Source organism: Balaenoptera physalus (assembly GCF_965194825.1).
Source record: "Balaenoptera physalus genome assembly, chromosome: 21".
In the NCBI taxonomy this organism is placed as follows: domain Eukaryota; kingdom Metazoa; phylum Chordata; class Mammalia; order Artiodactyla; family Balaenopteridae; genus Balaenoptera; species Balaenoptera physalus.
The window spans coordinates 29,701,400-29,716,753 of record NC_138902.1 but is presented as its reverse complement, the minus strand read 5'-3'; the positions used below and the strand labels follow the sequence as shown (position 1 = coordinate 29,716,753).

The 15,354-nt window shown below is 39.3% G+C and overlaps 1 long non-coding RNA gene across 1 annotated transcript in view; it reads left to right on the top strand.

Moving 5' to 3' along the window:
* The window catches only part of LOC309651657, a 41,031-nt gene extending 26,535 nt beyond the window's left edge, over window positions 1-14,496 (top strand). Inside the window, exons 2-3 of the long non-coding RNA XR_014258281.1 lie at window positions 1,069-1,127; window positions 12,760-14,496. This is a non-coding gene — a long non-coding RNA (uncharacterized lncRNA). The remainder of the gene's footprint in view (window positions 1-1,068; window positions 1,128-12,759) is intronic.
* Window positions 14,497-15,354: the final 858 nt, after the last annotated feature.

The window sequence follows — 15,354 nt, the reverse complement described above, 5'->3', positions numbered from 1 at the left end:
CTGGAACTGAGATGAGGATAGATTTGAGAATGGCCTGAGGAAGCAAGACTACCAAGGTGACAGCGTTCAGCTGGGAAACCTAAGAGAAGCACTGTCTGATAAAGATGATGATCTGACTGGTGAAACTGAAGACTAAGTTTGCAGGATTGAGAGGAGATTAGAAGTAAATGATTATAAAGATTACAGAAAACACAGTGTCTGTCAATGCTTCAAAAACAAAACACTACTTTCCTGTCTGAGTAATGACAAGAATATGGAATCAGCAGCCTCAGTTGACATTCATGTCCTGCTGTGGGGGAGAGGACAGGGATTCGGGTTTGCACTAAGCAATCCAGTTCATCTCCACTCCACTGGACCCGAAACCGGATAATTATATTCCTCTTTTCTTTCCGATTCATCTTTCATCAAAAAGCTGTATGACCCATCGTGTCAATAAAACCAACAAAGATGGCTGGGAAGGAAGTGTCCAGATATTTCAAGCCTTCCCAAACCAAGGAAATCATATATTTCAACCACTTATTCTGATTTTTTTAAATGCCAAGCTATGCGGCTCAGCTGTCAGAGCTGTGGAGTGAAAATAAAATTAGGGGCCAAATGCCTAAACCCTCAAGAAATGTCATGGAGAAGAAGCAAAAACAAGTAAAAGGTTTTCCTTATTATTATTTTCTTAATGTTTAAATGTATGGATTTTGTTATCAGTGCTCTGAAAATGGAGCCATTGGACCAAATGCTTATGTTTAAGAAACGCTTTGGACTTAAATAAACACCATTTTCTTTTCTCTTGGATTAATTTACTTGCAGATGTGTGACATAGTTCGGGAATACATACCCAGCTGAAAAATACTGACGAGGACAGGGCAGAACCTAATTTCTTACTATTCAGACTTTATTTAACAGACAACATAGCTGTCAAAAGAAACATGAACTTCTCTTTCTTATTCACTTCAGGGACAGAGAGATGGAATTGAAAGCAGAAATCAGTTTCCTCCAGTGATCAAAAATAGCATTTTAAAATCTTGTAGTGTTTTGTATTTGCTGTTTTGATTTTTTTTTTCTTTTCCTTGGCAGGCTTGTGCATTACTAAGCAGTCCAGTCCTACTGCATCCTTGGTCCTGCACTTATTAACGGTAAGGATGCATTAACTGGCTATGCGGCAGTAGGGAATTCACATCACCTCTCCGGGCCATAGCTTTTCTCTGTAAATTGAGTGAGTTTGGCTAAATCAAACCCTGTTCCAGTGTTTTGGTCAATTTTCTAGGTCTTTGTAGGTTTATAGTTTGCATGTCCCCCTGTGGGAAGATGGAATCTCTTACTATAGCCCCAAATACTAGAAGATCAGCTAGTTAACGGGCTACAGCTGAAGAGAACATTCCCATCGAGTTGAGAAAGAGACCGTGGGTGGTGAGTCTAGTATAGAGCCCTAGGAATCTAATGCCTCTTTTCCCCTTTCCCATTAGATGGTTTTTTCCTGTTTTCAATATAGTATTCTATAGATTTGTACTTCATTTTGGTATCTAAAGAAAAAACGCATTATCATTCCCATGGATGATTAGAAAACAAAACTTTGAAAAATTAAATTCATGCCAGGATCTTCCCATCTTAGAATAGCTGGGAAAATATTTATATTGGATGTTGAGCTCATGTCAAATGGCCAAACAGAGCAACAGTCAGCTCTACCCACCACCAGAGCCTCCCATCAAGCCTCTTAGATAGCCTCAACCACCAGAGGGCAGACAGCAGAAGAAAAACTACAATCCTGCAGCCTGTGGAACAAAAACCACATTCACAGAAAGACAGACAAGATGAAAAGGCAGAGGGCTATATACCAGATGAAGGAACAAGATAAAACCCCAGAAAAACAACTAAATGAAGTGGAGGTAGGCAACCTTCCAGAAAAAGAATTCAGAATAATGATAGTGAAGATGATCCAGGACCTCGGAAAAAGAATGGAGGCAAAGATCAAGAAGATGCAAGAAATATTTAACAAAGACCTAGAAGAATTAAAGAACAAACAAACAGAGATGAACAATACAATAACTGAAATGAAAACTACACTAGAAGGAATCAATAGCAGAATAACTGAGGCAGAAGAACGGATAAGTGACCTGGAAGACAGAATGGTGGAATTCACTGCTGCGGAACAGACTAAAGAAAAAAGAGTGAAAAGAAATGAAGACAGCCTAAGAGACCTCTGGGACAACATTAAACGCAACAACATTCGCATTATAGGGGTCCCAGAAGGAGAAGAGAGAGAGAAAAGACCCGAGAAAATATTTGAAGAGATTATAGTCGAAAACTTCCCTAACATGGGAAAGGAAATAGCCACCCAAGTCCAGGAAGCGCAGAGAGTCCCATACAGGATAAACCCAAGGAGAAACACACTGAGACACATAGTAATCGAATTGGCAAAAATTAAAGACAAAGAAAAATTATTGAAAGCAGCAAGGGAAAAGCGACAAATAACATACAAGGGAACTCCCATAAGGTTAACAGCTGATTTCTCAGCAGAAACTCTACAAGCCAGAAGGGAGTGGCATGATATAGTTAAAGTGATGAAAGGGAAGAAACTACAACCAAGATTACTCTACCCAGCAAGGATCTCATTTAGATTCGATGGAGAAATCAAAAGCTTTACAGACAAGCAAAAGCTAAGAGAATTCAACACCACCAAACCAGCTCTACAACAAATGCTAAAGGAACTTCTCTAGGCGGGAAACACAAGAGAAGAAAAGGACCTACAAAAACCAACCCAAAACAATTAAGAAAATGGTCATAGGAACATACATATCGATAATTATCTTAAACATGAATGGATTAAATGCTCCAACCAAAAGACACACAGCCTTGCTGAATGGATACAAAAACAAGACCCATATATATGCTGTCTACAAGAGACCCACTTCAGACCTAGGGACACATACAGACTGAAAGTGAGGGGATAGAAAAAGATTTCCATGCAAATGGACATCAAAAGAAAGCTGGAGTAGCAATACTCATATCAGATAAAATAGACTTTAAAATAAAGAATGTTACAAGAGACAAGGAAGGACACTACATAGTGATCAAGGGATCAATCCAAGAAGAAGATATAACAATTATAAATATATATGCACCCAACATAGGAGCACCTCAATACATAAGGCAACTGCTAACAGCTATAAAAGAGGAAATCGACAGTAACACAATAATAGTGGGGGACTTTAACACCTCACTTACACCAATGGACAGATCATCCAAAATGAAAATAAATAAGGAAACAGAAGCTTTAAATGACACAATAGACCAGATAGATTTAATTGATATTTATAGGACATCCCATCCTAAAACAGCAGATTACACTTTCTTCTCAAGTGCGCACAGAACGTTCTCCAGGATAGATCACATCTTGGGTCACAAATCAAGCCTCAGTAAATTTAAGAAAATTGAAATCATATCAAACATCTTTTCTGACCACAATGCTATGAGATTAGAAATGAATTACAGGGAAAAAAACGTAAAAAACACAAACACATGGAGGCTAAACAATATGTTACTAAATAACCAAGAGATCACTGAAGAAATCAAAGAGGAAATCAAAAAATACCTAGAGACAAATGACAATGAAAACACGATGATCCAAAACCTATGGGATGCAGCAAAAGCAGTTCTAAGAGGGAATTTTATAGCTATACAAGCCTACCTAAAGAAACAAGAAAAATCTCAAGTAAACAATCTAACCTTACACCTAAAGGAATTAGAGAAAGAAGAACAAACAAAACCCAAAGTTAGCAGAAGGAAAGAAATCATAAAGATCAGAGCGGAAATAAATGAAATAGAAACAAAGAAAACAATAGCAAAGATCAATAAAACTAAAAGCTGGTTCTTTGAGAAGATAAACAAAATTGATAAGCCATTAGCCAGACTCACCAAGAAAAAGAGAGAGGGCTTCCCTGGTGGCGCAGTGGTTGAGAATCTGCCTGCCAATGCAGGGGACACGGGTTCGAGCCCTGGCCTGGGAAGATCCGTCATGCCGTGGAGCAACTAGGCCGGTGAGCCACAACTACTGAGCCTGCGCGTCTGGAGCCTGTGCTCCGCAACAAGAGAGGCTGCGACAGTGAGAGGCCCGTGCACCGCGATGAAGAGTGGCCCCCACTCGCTGCAACTAGAGAAAGCCCTCGCACAGAAACGAAGACCCAACACAGCCAAAAATAAATAAATTAATTAAAAATAATAATAAGGATTCTCTTTAAAAAAGAAAAAAGAAAAAAGAAAAAGAGGGAGAGGACTCAAATCAATAAAATTAGAAATGAAAAAGGGGAAGTTACAACAGACACCGCAGAAATACAAAGCATCCTAAGAGACTACTACAAGCAACTCTATGCCAATAAAATGGACAACCTGGAAGAAATGGAGAAATTCTTAGAAAGGTATAACCTTCCAAGACTGAATCAGGAAGAAATAGAAAATACGAACAGACCAATCACAAGTAATGAAATTGAAACTGTGATTAAAAATCTTCCAACAAACAAAAGTCCAGGATCAGATGGCTTCACAGGTGAATTCTATCAAACATTTAGAGAAGAGCTAACACCCATTCTTCTCAAGCTCTTCCAAAAAATTGCAGAGGAAGGAACACTCCCAAACTCATTCTATGAGGCCACCATCACCCTGATACCAAAACCAGACAAAGATACTACAAAAAAAGAAAATTACAGACCAATATCACTGATGAATATAGATGCAAAAATCCTCAACACAATACTAGCAAACAGAATCCAGTAACACATTAAAAGGATCATACACCACGATCAAGTAGGATTTATCCCAGGGATGCAAGGATTCTTCAATATACACAAATCAATCAATGTGATACACCATATTAACAAATTGAAGAATAAAAACCATATGACCATCTCAACAGATGCAGAAAAAGGTTTTGACAAAATTCAACACCCATTTATGATAAAAACTCTCCAGAAAGTGGGCATAGAGGGAACCTACCTCAACATAATAAAGGCCATATATGACAAGCCCACAGCAAACATCATTCTCAACGGTGAAAAACTGAAAGCATTTCCTCTAAGATCAGGAACGAGACAAGGATGTCCACTCTCACCACTATTATTCAACATAGTTCTGGAAGTCCTAGCCATGGCAATCAGAGAAGAAAAAGAAATAAAAGGCATACAAGTTGGAAAAGAAGAAGTAAAACTGTCACTGTTTGCAGATGACGTGATACTATACATAGAGAATCCTAAAACTGCCACCAGAAAACTGCTAGAGCTAATTAATGAACATGGTAAAGTTGCAGGATACAAAATTAATGCACAGAAATCTCCTGCATTCCTATACACTAACGATGAAAAATCTGAAACAGAAATTATGGAAACACTCCCATTTACCATTGCAACAAAAAGAATAAAATACCTAGGAATAAACCTACCTAGGGAGACAAAAGACCTGTATGCAGAAAACTAGAAGACACTGATGAAAGAACTTAAAGATGATACCAACAGATGGAGAGATATACCATGTTCTTGGATTGGAAGAATCAATATTGTGAAAATGACTATACTACCCAAAGCAATCTACAGATTCAATGCAATCCCTATCAAATTACCAATGGCATTTTTTACGGAACTAGAACAAATCATCTTAAAATTTGTATGTAGACACAAAAGACCCCGAATAGCCAAAGCAGTCTTGAGGGAAAAAAATGGAGCTGGAGGAATCAGACTCCCTGACTTCAGACTATACTACAAAGCTAAAGTAATCAAGACAATATGGTACTGGCACAAAAACAGAAACATAGATCAATGGAGCAAGATAGAAAGCCCAGAGATAAACCCATGCACCTATGGTCAACTAATCTATGACAAAGGAGGCAAAGACATACAATGGAGAAAAGACAGTCTCTTCAATAAGTGGTGCTGGGAAAACTGGACAGCTACATGTAAAAGAATGAAATTAGAATACTCCCTAACACCATACACAAAAATAAACTCAAAATGGATTCGAGACCTAAATGTAAGACCAGACACTATAAAACTCTTAGAGGAAAACATAGGAAGAACACTCTTTGACATAAATCACAGCAAGATCTTTTTTGATCCACCTCCTAGAGTAATGGAAATAAAAACAAAAATAAACAAATGGGACCTAATGAAACTTCAAAGCTTTTGCACAGCAAAGGAAACCATAAACAAGACGAAAAGACAACCCTCAGAATGGGAGAAAATATTTGCAAACGAATCAACAGACAAAGGATTAATCTCCAAAATATATAAACAGCTCATTCAGCTCAATATTAAAGAAACAAACAACCCAATCCAAAAATGGGCAGAAGACCTAAATAGACATTTCTCCAAAGAAGACATACAGATGGCCAAGAAGCACATGAAAAGCTGCTCAACATCACTAATTATTAGAGAAATGCAAATCAAAACTACAATGAGGTATCACCTCACGTCAGTTAGAATGGGCATCATCAGAAAATCTACAAACAACAAATGCTGGAGAGGGTATGGAGAAAAGGGAACCCTCTTGCACTGTTGGTGGGAATGTAAATTGATACAGCCACTATGGAAAACAACATGGAGGTTCCTTAAAACACTAAAAATAGAATTACCATATGATCCAGCAATCCCACTACTGGGCATATACCCAGAGAAAACCGTAATTCAAAAACACACATGCACCCGAATGTTCATTGCAGCACTATTTACAATAGCCAGGTCATGGAAGCAACCTAAATGCCCATCAACAGATGAATGGATAAAGAAGTTGTGGTACATATATACAATGGAATATTACTCAGCCATAAAAAGGAACGAAATTGAGTCATTTGTTGAGACGTGGATGGATCTAGAGACTGTCATACAGAGTGAAGTAAGTCAGAAAGAGAAAAACAAATATCGTATATTAACGCATGTATGTGGAACCTAGAAAAATGGTACAGATGAACTGGTTTGCAGGGCAGAAGTTGAGACATGGATGTAGAGAACAAACGTATGGACACCAAGGGGGGAAAACCGTGGTGGGGTGGGGATGGTGGTGTGCTGAATCGGGCGATTGGGATTGACATGTATACACTGATGTGTAAAAAACTGACGACTGATAAGAACCTGCAGTACAAAGAAACAAACAAAAAAACAAACAAAAAAATGGCCAAACAATGATTATAGGGAGGTTGTTGTCCTAATTATACATTATCTCCTCATTATGATTCAAGTTTGTTAAATAATTTTAATATTATTTAAAATATTTTGTTGTCCTATAATAACTATAATTTTAAATCGTGTTTGTGACGTAACTTCTATTTACAAATAACCTCTGTCTTAGTGAAATAATTTTGCTTATTAGTAAAACTAAATATTGCTCCTGTTAAACAGAATGAATTGTAAGATTTATGGGGTGTGTTAGTTTCCTAAGGCTGCTGTAACAAACTGCCACAAACCAGGTGACATAGAACAATAGAAATTTATTCTCTCATGGCTCTGGAGGCCAGAAGTCCAAAATCAAGTGTCAGCAGGGCCGCGCTGCCCCTGAAGACTCCAGGGGAGAATCCTCGCCTGGCTCTCATCGAGCTTCTGGTGGTTGCCCAACCGTCCTTGCCATTCCTTGGCTTGTCTAAGCATCAGTCCAAGCTCAGCCTCCATCTTTCACCATTATTTTTACATCATCTTCTCCTCTATGTCTCTGTCTTCTCCTTTTCAGTCTCTGAAAAGTACATCCATCATTGGATTTAAGGCGCACCTTAATCCAGGATGATTTCATCTTGAGATCTTTGCCTTACTTGTAACTACAAAGACCCTTATTCCAAATAAGGTCACCTTCTGAGGTTCTGGGTTGACATATCTTTTGGGGGTCACCATATATCTTAGTTTGGGCTGCTATAACAAGTTACAACAGATTGGGTGACTTAAATAAGAAACATTTATTTCTCACAGTTCTAGAGGCTGGGAAGTCCAAGGTCAAGGTGTTATCAGATCAAGTGTCTGGTGAAGGCTGCTTGCTCCCTGGTTTGCTGACAGCCTCTTCTTGCTGGGTCCGCACATGGTGAAGAGCAGAGACGGGAAGCAAGCTCTGTAACATCTCTCCTTATAAGGGCTCTAATCCCATTTATGAGGCTCCCTCTTCATGACTTAATTACCCCCCACCCTCCCACAAATACCATCGCATTGGAGACTAGGCTTTCAACATATAAATTGGGGAGGCAGAGCTGAACATTCAGACCATAACACCATTCAAACCACTATATAAGGGAAAGTCATGGAACTCAAGTGAAGAACTAGCAGCTGGGCCTCAGAAGCCACGGGAGATAGCAGTTGGGAGTTCCCCTGGAAACCAAGCTCATTCTCTCAGTCATCGTCTGTCTTCCTCTAGGGCTGCCTGGATCCTTATTCTGCTTCTCTCTGCTCGTCAGCTCCCATCATTTTTCTCTGTAGCTTGGCTCTCTTTACGGTGGAAAAGGACCCTGCAGATCTTAGACTTACATACCTTTAGCTCAAGAGGCCCATGGAGAGTGACCGGCCTCTCTCAATCCTACTTTCCTAAAACAAAGTGATCTCACGGGCCAGTGTAGATCCAGCCCCTCCCATGGGTTCCTTCAGCTATAGCTGGGGTGTGGTCAGGTGAGTGAGGTCCTGGAAGGGACAGGCATTAAATAAAGTCACAATACCATGGAGATTAATAATAAATAATAAGTTTGTATAATGTCTCCAATTTTTTTTTAAATTAATTTTTATTGGCGTGTAGTTGCTTTACAATGTTGTGTTAGTTTCTGCTGTACAGCAAAGTGAATCAGTTATACGTATACATATATCCTCTCTTTTTTAGATTTCCTTCCCATTTAGGTCACCATAGAGCACTGAGTAGAGTTCCCTGTGCTATATAGTAGGTTCTCATTAGTTATCTATTTTATACATAGTAGTGTATATTTGTCAATCCCAATCTCCCAATTCATCCCACCCTGTCTCCAATGTTGATTGAGAAACCATTTAAGTTTTTAAAACTATTCCCCAAATAACTCAAGGCCATCTAACACGGTTTCTAGATTTAGACTTCCCAGACACGTATAATCTACAACATAATTTAACTATGGAGTTTAGTGTTCTATTATCACAGTCAGGGCCTACAAGGACTGTCAAGGTAGTTTGCAGTGACTTTTAAGAAAACCCCAAGCTGGGAGTTTGGGGTTAGTAGATGCAAACTATTACATTTAGAATGGATAAACAACAATGTCCGACTCTATAGCACAGGGAACTATATTCAATACCCTGGGATAAACCATAATGACAAAGAATATAAAAAAGAATGTATATATGTGTATAACTGAGTCACTTTGCTGTACAGCAGAAATTAACACAACATTGTAAATCAACTATACTTCAATAAAAAGTAAATTAAAAAAAAGAAAAGAAAGAAAACCCTAAGCTGTATTGCCTGTAATTAGGAAACACGCTACGCTTTTGTCTGAAGGCTGCTTTGAATTCTATTAAATTTTCTGGGTACATATTTGGGAGGTGGTCTAAGGGGTGGATGAAATGTGATCTCTTTCTTCTGAAAAGAGGTCACTACTTGGCAGTAACGGAAGAACATACCCTGGAAAGGAGGGTGTATATGTCCTTGGAGGTGTGGTGGCCAGGATGCGTGTGTTAATTGGGGTGGCAGGAAGGGGAGTACTCAGAAGACATAATGGTGAGAGAGGAAAATCAGAAGTGATATACTGGTTGGAATCTGAAAAATCTCAGGGAGACAGAGTAAAATATGATGATCACAAATAAGTTCTCCTTTCCCTTGACAAATCAGTGAGCTTGCAGAAGTATGTGAAGCTTGGGTTTCAGACATGAGATGCAAACACATATGGGTGTGAGGTGGCCAGCACTTATGGTACAGCTTCCAGATCTCAGAAGGGTGGGAGGATAAACAACTTTAGGAATCTTAGTGTGAAATTCAGCTACTGGAGAAGTCTGCAGAATAAAAGCACCACAAGTTCAAATCTCATAAAATAGAACTGGCATGTACAAGGTAGGAAATTGGCCTGCATGGGAAAAGCGGGGTTGTTGATTTCATATATCAACTGCTGAAATAATGCTGTGTGTGTTAACTGAACTCACCAGGAGAAAAATGTGATAAGAAAAGCTATCTTGTTATTGAGATAGGACCAGAAATGAAAGAGAGTGTTTGGTAAGAGCTACAAAGTAAGTTGGAAGACCTACAATTAATTATAATAGATGTTACTTTTCTGAATAAATTTGTATGAGAGTGGTGTTAATATGGTTGTTATATAGTATGGACTGTTATATAGTATGGACTGAATTTTACCCCTCCCCCACAATTTCTATACTGAAGCTCTAACCTCCAGTGTGACTGTATTTGGAGATCGGGGTTTTAGGAAGTAATTAAGGTTAAACAAGGTCATAAGTGTGGGGCCCTAATCTGATAGGATTGGTGGCTTTTAAAAAATTTTATTTATTTATTTATTTATTTTTGGCTACATCAGGTCTTCATTGCTGCACGCAGGCTCTCTGAAGTTGCAGCGAGAGGGGGCTACTCTTTGTTGTGGTTCGCGGGCTTCCCATTGTAGTGGCTTCTCTTGTTGTGGAGCATGGGCTCTAGGCACATGGGCTTCAGTAGTTGTGGCTCACGGCCTCAGTAGTTGTGGCTTGGAGGCTCTAGAGCGCAGGCTCAGTAGTTGTGGCACACGGGCTTAGTTGCTCCGCGGCATGAGGGATCTTCCTGGACCAGGGATCAAACCTGTGTCCCCTGCATTGGCAGGCGGATTCTTAACCACTGCACCACCAGGGAAGTCCCAGATTGGTGGCTTTGTAAGAGGAATTTTTTTCTTTCTCTCTCCCTCTCTCTCTCTCTCCACTCACCAAGGAAAGGTCATGTTAGGACACAGTGAGGAGCCAGCCGTACAGGCCAATAAGGCAGCTCTCACCAGAAATTGACCCTGTGGGACCTTGATCTGGGACTTCTAGCCTCTAGAACTATGAGAAAACAAATTTCTGTTGTTGAGCTTACCAAGTCCCCAGTGTTTTGTTATAGCAACTCAAGAAGACTAATACACAGAGCCATAAACATCATCATAATTGTATACATGTGTAACTTATGTTTATATATTTTTTTCTTTATGCTATGAAATTACTCTGACATAAGGCTTATATTTGGAGTAAAGAAATCAACTTTTGCTATTTTATTTTTTGGATGGGTATAGCATTTTGTGGGTAATTGGATTTTGGTCAACAAAATTCAGAATCAAATTGCCAATACAATGGCAGAGTAAGTGATAAAGAAAAGCTGGAGGTGGAAACGGCACTGCTGTGGGGTTAGAGATACAGATCAGGAATGTCATTCTAACAACTCTTTGCTCTTCTCCTAACTGAAGGTGTAGCCTTGTTGATCATTGGTTTCCGTCAAGAATCCAGAGGGGCACTGATGTCTGCCCATAAGTGTGTAAATTTTCAGCATGTCTTTCCTGAATGGGCATGAAAAAGCTGTGAAACACCAGGAAACTGAGATGCTCTATTCTAGCAAGACCCCACCTGGCAAGAACCACGTCTACACCTGTAGCTAAATATCAGGGACTTCGTCTCATTTTGTAGTGGTTGTGCATGTGTGGTTTCTTCCAGCCTACCTTAAATAATAAACTTTCCAATTCCTTTGTCCATTCTGGGTTCTGTGCTGAGGCTGAGTGCCATTTTAATACAGATAATGTGGGCATTTTACTGAGGATTGTGAAATATTTGTTTTGAAGTTTTGGGAGATATTAGTTTCCAAACCCCTGTCTTAGTAAAGATGTAGGAAGAAAGTAAGGACAGCACTGACAGATCAAAGCTGGGTTGGTAGGCATTATAGGTTTGGTAAAAATGGGAAGTTTGAGAGTAAGAGACAGAAGAACAAGTTTGTAAAACCAGCTTCAGAGGCTTAACAAATGAAGCCACTTAAAAGGGAATGTTTAAATCACTCAGATACTAGAAGCTGGGTAGAACACAATTTATTGAACAAATGTATTTGGAATGTATTGAATTTGCATTTTCTATCTGTGATTTGTACATTAAACATATTTGCCATATCCTTATTTGTTATGAAGGTAGAGTGAATGTGCTTTTCTTTGAACATGTGCTTCACTTGCCTTTCACTGAGTCAAAGTTATTTTGCAAACAGGGCTCCATTCAAACGTTATTGCCTGATCCGATGACAGTAACAGGAGGACTTCTTGAGGCTTTTCTAACCATGTAATAATTCACTAAGTTCTCACAACAATCACAGGAGAGAGTCAACATTACCATTTCACAGTTGGGGACACTGAGGCTTGGAGAAGTTCAGAAACTCTTCCAAACCTCACACAAGTCGTAGAAGTCGTAGAACCAGGATGTGAACCTAGTTAGCCCTGTTCCTGCCCTCCATTTATCAACCCAACTAGCATGGCACATTGTTTTATTGAAACAGCACATGTTATTCTAGAGTTTGCAACCTAAATCCAAGACAGCACTTTCTTTCCCTTATATTCTCAGGTTTTAGTCATCTAACTCATTTCTACAGATCAGTATATTTCTATCATAAAGATACTGATGTGTAAGTATGCTGACGCCAACGTAGCATCTAGCAATGTATTACCTTGAACCACCCAAATCTGGTCAGTGGGTTAAAGAGTAGTAGGCTACTTCTTGCCCTCTTGACACTCTGGCACAGCCCTTTTAAGGTATGAGAGAATATCAGTATTGATGTATAGCCAAGTCACAGATGCCTTACCTTTTCTTGAATGCTCTCCAGCGCCTCAGAAGCAACGTGATGCTGAAGATAAACCATAAGAAGAGGGCTCGAAGCGTGAGAGGGCTACACGTATGGGAGATGTGGACCAGAACGAGAAGGCTGGAGTCACAGTGCATGTCTGGTTTGGGAACTCGCTGCAGCTCCTAGAGATTACCAGGTGGCATGTTAGAACTGAAGTCTGCTGAGCCTGTTACATGAACTGCAAACACAGTTTGGAGTCAGAAGGTCCGGCGTGTGGGCCAGCCACGGGGACACTCTTGGGAAAGGGCAGTCTTACCAAATCAGTCCCTGCAACAGGGAGCAAGGAGTCTTCTCAGTTCATCCAAGTCTCATCTCTAGCCATCAGGCGTGGGTTCCAGAGAGTTTGTGTGGTACCCTGATTTAGAACCCTGAGTTCCCAGTAATAAAAACAGGATGAAATGATTGAGGGACTTGACTTTTCCCTAGCAGGCAGACTTCCCTGTATCCACCAGCTCCTTCCTCTCCTCCAACATGTTACGAAAGCTAAAGGATCTGTGTTCATAGCAATGTCTTCTGTGCCTGACCTTCAGATGACATACCATAGGCTTCCTTTTGAAGCATCAATACTGTTTGACATACTAAGTAATGTGGACATAATATGTAAAGATGTACAGTGGAAGTTTTGATTTGAAGCCTGGTAATAGGCTTCACAGTTTTGTTTCCTGGTTAGGAGTATTTTCATGGTTGCCACCAGAATGCCTATGTAGGGAAAAAAAAGGGGGGGTGTTGAGGAAGAAATGACAGGGGCAAATCTTGATAAAAGTTTAATTCACTGACTGTCAATAGGAGAAAAGACATTACCAGCTGCATATATTAGCACATTATTAACACACCCACTCAGGTTTTGAAATATCCATTTAAAATAACTTAATTAAAACCCAGTTATAGAAACTTTCCACACTGACAATGAAACATCTATTTTATGATCATTCTACATGTCAGTGGACTTTAATTTTTAAAGATGAACTGCAGTGCCTTTTAAAAAGAGCACTAAAAGGGAAAACCTACATAATAATCATACTGTTTCAAAGATATTTTTGCCTTGATTTGAGAACATGAATTCTAGTCGTCCTCTCTAATACGGGGAAAACAGAAAGCATTCTAAGCAGAGGCTGGCTGTTAGTATTTGTCCTGTTTAAAGAAATTTTCATCTTAGGCACATTAAGCAACTAAACTACAAAATTTGTGTTTTGACAACTGTGTAAGAAATTAATTTAAAAAATATATACGTATTATGCATGATGTTTTTATGACATGCCATCCAATTATAACTTTTTAAAAGTATTTGTTCAGAAAAAAATTAATTTATTAAGCATTTTAGAAACCCTGATAAATGTAGTAATATGAATAGAAAGCAAGCTTTCCAGAAAATCACTTCCCATTTTCTATTTTTGGCCAGAGTCCTCTTTCAGCCAATAGAGGGGTGAGCCAGACCTCACAACGTGAAGATGGCGCCTTTTGCTCCTGGCTCACAAAGAACTTGGTGCCTCATATTCCTCTGCTTGTCACAGACCTGAATCTGCTTCAGCATCCATGTGTGTGCTCCGCCCGGCATCCCTTCTTGGGAGCCAGCATCCGTCACAGCTCCCATGAATAGCAAATTATCCTAAACTGTCTACTGGATCCCATTAGATTGTAGGCTCCTTTAGATTTCTTTAGATTGTGCATTTTAAGACTTTGGAAATAAGAATATAATTCCAAACCAAAAATAAAGCAGTACCAGTGTCTATTTTACCTAAATGCTCACAGATACAGTAGCTCCTGTGCTCTTTACCTTTGTTGTTTTCATGATGTAGATGGAGCTGTCATAGCCGTTGGCAGAACTAACACATGACTGGATTACAAGCAAACTTTGAAAAGAAGGGTTTATGCTTTTAACGTTAATGCAAAATTGAAAGATTTGAGTTTCTCACTTAAGAATGTCAGTAACACATTTATTTCCTACCTCCCTCAAACAAATTTTTCCTTGCACAATATATTTGTAATATATGAGCGCGCAAACACGTCAGTGTTTACACATTGGAAAACTCAGATTTTAGTATTAATATTGCCATTCAGCTTTTCGTCAGGCTTTTCCTGCTCAGAAACATTTGAGTTTTCCCTATTTTCTACATCATCAATCCCAAACTCCTCTATCTGGTCGTCAATCCATCCCCTCTCCAATCAGGCTCCACCCGTCCCATCAAACAATATATTCTTTGAGTTCCCAATGAGCACACACTTATCAAGCCCTCCTCCTCCTCACCTATGCTCACCTGCACCAATCTCCAGGCAACTCTCTCAATTCAAAGATCAAATGTTCTCTAGAATACCTCAGTCCTTACATAATCAATTTCCTAATTTAGCACTTAATTTGATATTTAGTTATACATTGTATCAATTTGTAATATGACGCTATTCTTTAATTATTTTCTATATGTCACACTATTTTCCTCAACTGTTCTGGAAGCATAAACAACTAAATCATGAAGGGGTAAATATGAAGTTCAGAAATAACCAAACTGTTAGCAATGCCATTTCCCGGGTTGGAGGCGCAGCGGGTTGGTATGACTGAAGGCAGAGGGCAACTCCGGA